Genomic DNA, 6689 nt, shown 5'->3' with positions numbered 1-6689 from the left:
TGATGCCAGATGGGGATCAGAGCGTTGATGATGTAAAGATAAAATCTTGGTTTTAGATGCATTAAAAGTAACAAGCCATCTCTTTCCTCATTGTACTACTTGCTCAAGATCAGAGGAGAATCAGACAGAACTTGGTCATTTACGGTTTGAGATGGGCTACCATAGATAGTAGTGTCATCAATATAAATATCTATGAACGATGTAAGGGTGTGATTTGGAAGATTATTATTGTAGATCAGGAAGAGAGTTGGGCCCAGGATGGACCCCTGAGGGACTCTAGCGTTAATACTGAGAGTTTCTTATTTCTGCCCATCAACCACTACTCTTATGAACCTATGAGAGAGAAATGATTTAATAATTGAGAAGACATTTTCAGCTATACCGTAGCTAAAGATCTTGTGAAGTAAACCTTTATGCCATACTCTATCAAAGACCTTTGATATGTGAAGAGCAATTGCCCTAGAAAGGTAGCCTTCATCCAGAGATTCGCTAATCCTATGAGATATAACTGTAAGCACATCTGCTGTAGATCTAGCAGAATGGAAACCATATTGCATGTTACTAAGAAGGTTATTTTTGCTGAGATGGTTGATTACTTCTCTATTTAACACAGATTCCAGCAATTTACTCATTGACGCACAGGAGACTTATTGGCCTGTACAGGGCAAACTCTTGAGATTTTCCAGGGTGATGGGAAGCAATTCTCCTTAAGACAACGTTTAAACAGTTTTGTAAGGATGGGCGCTGTTTCTGGTTGAAGTGGTTGAGTACTATAATTGGAATGCCGATTGCTTTACTGGAATGTACGGATTTTGTTTTTGCCTCCTTAATTTGAAGTTATTGTTTTTAATTGACGTGAACACCAGAATATTTTAATTAAAAGTCAAATATGGACAGGTAAAATTATTGAAGAATAAAAGGCCAATCAAATGAGGTATAGTTTGTTTAAACAGTTGCATTAAATTTAGTTTAAATTTGCAGTTTTTGAAAAAATTAGAAGTGTGGCCTTTCTTTTTGCCGTCAGCATATATATATATATATATATATATATATATATATATATATATATATATATATGATAAGGAATTTTAAAATATTGAAAGATTCTTTATATAGAAACTTATCAAGATATAAGAAGCTCAACATTTGGGGTGGAGCATAAAAATGTAAAGCAAGTTATAGATAAGACAAAATAACATCTCCACTGTTAAAAAATATAAATAAAAAATATAATAATAATAACTTTATTAACCAACCATATGGTACAATCAATTACATAAACTGATATAATATTTCCCATGCATATCCAAAGCGAATTGGAGGGAGATATCTTGTTAAAGTAGGATCGAAGAGTGATAAATGTCTATTTATGAGCTGTGTTCTGATGTACATGCGTTTAAATGAACAGATTATATGGGATTTTTAGCAGAAATCATCCAGATATATATGGAATTTTGTCTTAAAGTTCAACGTGAACGATCAGAAAAATCATAATTATAAATCTAATGTATAAAAGAATATTGTATGCCTGTCTCCTTATTTTCAAACTCTATCTCCTCCGAAACTAGAAGTTGCAGAGCGGCGCTTGTGACCTCAAATGATTGGATTTTTTATGTTTTTTTATTGGTTTTTAGCCGATTAAAATGAATTTTTAAAGGGTTATTTTTAATTTTTAAATTTTTATGCGTGTCACGTTGATACAGTGGTAACGTTACCAGCTTTGATGGCTATAATTCCACTTTCGATTTCGATTGACACCCAAATACTTTTGAAATCACAACTCTATAACAATATGTACGAAATCTGGACAAATTAATATATCATATCTAAGCGTATTTTACACTCTGACAAAGCCGGGGGCCCCTGTCGCTAGTAGAAGATAGATAATGTCCACTTGGACTAACTCAAAAGAGTCCGATAATTTGACATTCAAATTTAAGGTTGAAATAAGCTGATTGTATAGCAACATAAAAAGCCGGCTTTCTCAGTTCGCAGCAAGTAAAAATTAAGACAACTAAAAAGCAGAAATAAAAATAAAGGAAACTTTAAGGTGGGAGACGCAGGTGCAGAATGGTTTACTAAGCCCGAGAAAGTGAGAGGGGAAAAATGAAGGGAAATGTTAATTGAAGAGGAAGACATAGATGGTGGTCTTTCATTAACGGGAATCGGGAGATGTTTGCCAATTTCAACTTCTTTCTAAGGTATAAAGTTAATCATTTTAGAAAATTGTGGTGTGGCTACTATATATATATATATATATATATATATATATATATATATATATATATATATATATATATATATATATATATATATACGTGTGTATGTATGTGTATCTTCTCAAATAGCACTGGGATAGGGTAAATTCCACCTCTCACGCACAGATCATGCGGGCTAAAAATGTTTACACTAAAAATCGAAGTTTTTTTTTCATCCCCCGTTTTTCCTCATCACTTCGGATACACCTTGGCCCTTTAAATCAAATAATCGCATTTTCATTTCATGGTAACTTTTGTATTTTTTTCTGATTTTATTGAACATAAAAAAGAACATTTCCCCAATTCTTTTCATGGTTCAGTTAGGCACAAGGCGCTAACTACTGGAGTCAATATTTTGAATAACGGTAATCTAATTAAATTAGTGAGTTTTTAAAGATGAAACAGTTATCTACAGTTATACTACATTTTATATACGTTCCCTATAAATGAAGCAAGTTGGTTGATGAAACGATGGCTTCCAGTTAAGTATAAAATAAAATTCTTCGCTAAATCCTATTTTTCAGTTATCAGTATCATAATAGAATGCAAATAAATATAAATATCTTCATTTAATACGATGTCATTTCTCCAATTTCCAATAATATTGTTCTGACTCAGTTGGGCGACCACCGTGTGTCAACCACAATCACTATGTTTACGGTTTTAACTCAGGCAACAGCGTAAATAAGAAGCAAATATATCATATTTTTTAGTCATGTTCATTTCAAAGAAGGCATATTGCCTCTTGGAGGTAAGCGACTACTATTTGAGACCATGTTGGGAAGAATGAGCAAAATATTGGTTTATATTTAATTTAAACATCTGCATATCAGTAAAGTCAGGAAAGAAGATTCGGGGAAGGGAATCCTAAATCGTAGCAATCCAAAGGAAGAGCTATTAGAGTAGAAGATTTGTTGCCATCTACAGATGTTTACAATGAAGGGTTGAAATTTTGTTGCTAGACAAGTTTTACTATTATTTTTTAAATATTTTTAAATCCACATATTTAGACTTATCTGTTTGGCTATATAAAGCTGATGTGTCGTCTGTCTTAGCTGACACGCCCCTCTCCAGACACACACGCGCTCGCGCGTGCGCACACACACACATACATATATATGTGTGTGTGTGTGTGTGTGTGTGTATTTATATATATATATATATATATATAAATATATATATATATATAGTAACGTCCAAAACAAAGGGTCAAAATTTTAAAACCTAATAATTGTTAGAAATAACAACTGTGAAAAGCTGAAATTTTGACAACTGGTAATCGTTACTATCCATAAAAACATAACATACTAAAATTTGAATCATTTCTCAATTTTGTCCCTTACTTTTGGACGTTCCTCCTTTGAAAATAAATAAATAATTGTTATAATTCTTCGCAAATGATTCAAATTTTAGTATGTTATTATGGATGATAACGACTACCAGTTGTCAAAATTTCAGCTTGTTATTTCTAACATTAACAATATTTTCAGTTGTTATTGCTAACAAATATAAGCTTTTAAAATGTTGTCCCTTAGTTTTGGACGCTACTGTACACACACACACACACACACACACACACACACACACACACACATATATATATATATATATATATATATATATATATATATCTTTTTTTACATTACGGGATATAATTCGGCACAAGGAGCAACTGATTCTAAATATATGATATTAAAAGTCGAGAATTGTTAGTAGTTGTTTAATGTAAAACTAACGAGCATTAAGATGAAGCTATTTCTGATTAGTTCAGTGTTTAAATGAAAATGAATTTTATTGTGGTAGAAAATTGTGGCCTATTATTTCATTTTTGGATTTATTTATTCAAGAAGCACATTCCTCTCATTTCTTTATGAAATCGAAACTCTAGTATCCATATAATGTGCATAAAAACTGCTAATGTTGCAAATTGTTATCATGAATAAAAGCGATCAGTAATCTTAGTTTCCACAAACCTCACCAATATAAGAGAAGAATGGATCGCTTTGTCGGTCAAATAAATAATCATAAGACAAATTTAGGCTTAGAAGCAAACATGAAAATTCTTTCTTCCTTCCTTCAGAACACAAATCAATAAATATCAAACCTAATCCCACAGAAGAATCTTTCCAATAATAGAAATATGATAAGTATGTATACATTTGAGAGATCCAAGAAACAAAGTAAAAGAAAATAATTTGCACTGTAGAAAAGAATAAAGTTTTGATTGAAATTCATGAATGTCAATAAACGTGTGATGATTGTGTCAATTAGTGTGTGCGTTTTAAAACTCAAATACTTTTAAAACGAGACGAGAATATTTGTTTGCAATAAGTGGTGCAGTGGATGTAGGAATATTCTGATGTATGTGTCTCTTCTAATCGCATTATCTACACTAGTTTCACACTCATACCTATACTTATGCACATTGTTATTACATGTGACACTCACTACATAAGTAGATGAGATTCATAAAAGTTCGTATTTATAGGAATAGCAACTCGTTGCTTATATCATAACCTCTCATTAATAAATCAAGAATCAGTTATTGCAATTCAGTTTTGGAGGAGTTTTCTGCTTACCACGGTAGGAATGTTGCTAGTTGATAGAATCATAGTAACTGAACTTGTCCTAGGAGGATCGTTTTGATAATCGATATATTGAGGTGTATAAGCATTTAGAGGCATATGAAAGTGTTGTCGTTTGTCTTTTGACTATGTTTCCAGTGTTTACTGTGTGTTGAGAACGATTATGCCCTTTATGTACTATGAGTTGCAGTGGGCAGATGTATCATAAACCTCAGATGTTTTATCTTTCTTCACATATATTTTTGATTTTGCTGTTTTATGATCCACTATCTTAAACCTGAACAGGTTAGGCAGTATTGAGAATACTAATATCAAATAATCGACACAAAAAAGATTGTGTAAACTATTCTTATGGTTCTAAAACGCCAGTGTAATCGAGATGCAGTCATTTTAACATTTGTGTCCGAGACAATTTAGAGACGAGCATTTTGTAACCTCTAATATCAAGGACTGAATATCGTTTATTTTATCAGGGTTGCTCCAGTATTCTATAACTAGAGTACAACATGATTTTTTTGAGTCTCTTGGTCACTTCTGATGGTCGTACTGATATCTTTCATTTTGCAGTCTGTCACTGTAAGTCATTTAAGCATACTGTGACCTAATATGTCTAATCCTTTTAAATAGTCATGAGAGGTGCTTAGTAGACACTCCCATAAAAGGATATCAGCCACGGTATCTTATATAGTGGAAATGTATTCGATGCCCACACTATGATTGCCTACCAAAACAACATCCTTTTTAAACGAAAAAAGGCTGAATTGTGAGTTTTTTTTAATAACAACACGAAAGACTGTTGGTTAGACTCGTTATTAATGTTGAAACTATAAATATACTGGCAGAATCTCTACACTTGAATCAGATGGGAAAGTCCCTACTCAGTTTGGGAATAGTTTTGTTCAAGTTAGGTTAGGGTTCTTGATGCCGGTTTCGTTGTTATCTTTTCATGTCGTGTAGTACCTTTTGAAGTGTCAACCTGGAAAGAACTTGTTCTAGGAGGATCGTTCTGATAATCAATATAGTGCGGTGTATGTCTGGCGTGGTTAAATTATTTAACAGCTCAATCTTTTAATCTTACAAATACCTAACAGGAATTGATATGTCCTTTGCTCTTGGCTTTGGGCAGCGTGCGAGTTGTTTCATATAAACTAGTAAATTTTTATGTTGTCTATAGTTTTCCAGAAGCAGAGTTCTAAACAAATTTGAAGCACTCTTTTCATTTTCGTTTTAACGGCAATATAGATATGTGTATGTGTGTGTGCATATTAATCTATAATGTATTCGCTTCAATGTTTTTACATACATGTCATATATAAAATCTTAACGTTTATTCCTCAAATCCATATGACACAGAATAATCAGTAAAAATGATAAAGAATATGTGTATTTCTTATTTATTACTTAAACTTGTACAAAACTGTAACACGGATATTATACTATACACTATCAATAACAATAGATGAAACAAGTTATATTCGATCACCATTTTATAGAGGAAAATATGTAAATATGTCAATGTAAATTAAAGACCAAATCAAGCACCAGTATTTGTTCCTGCATAATTTACTACGAATGAATCATAGCAAACAGTAAGACAGCTAGTGTGTATCACTACTTACGATTGATAATGGGAACGACTATCAGAGACAGTGGTTGCCAAAGCGTTTTGTTGCTCATGAAGAAACAGTGTAACAGCCAAAGCCGCCTTTCACTCTTACATCTCTCCATGGTGATGCTGATTTCGCTTAACGTTTGTTATTGTTTTTTTTTGTTTTTTTTGTCTCTCTTTAGAGAGATGAAACACGTATCACTCAATTACTATCTTGGCTGTAAAGGGCAGAGACGC

The sequence above is a fragment of the Euprymna scolopes genome, chromosome 4 (assembly GCF_053919585.1).
Source record: "Euprymna scolopes isolate OS-2025 chromosome 4, ASM5391958v1, whole genome shotgun sequence".
Classification (NCBI taxonomy): Eukaryota; Metazoa; Mollusca; class Cephalopoda; order Sepiida; family Sepiolidae; genus Euprymna; species Euprymna scolopes.
Note: the sequence above shows the minus strand (reverse complement) of the source record.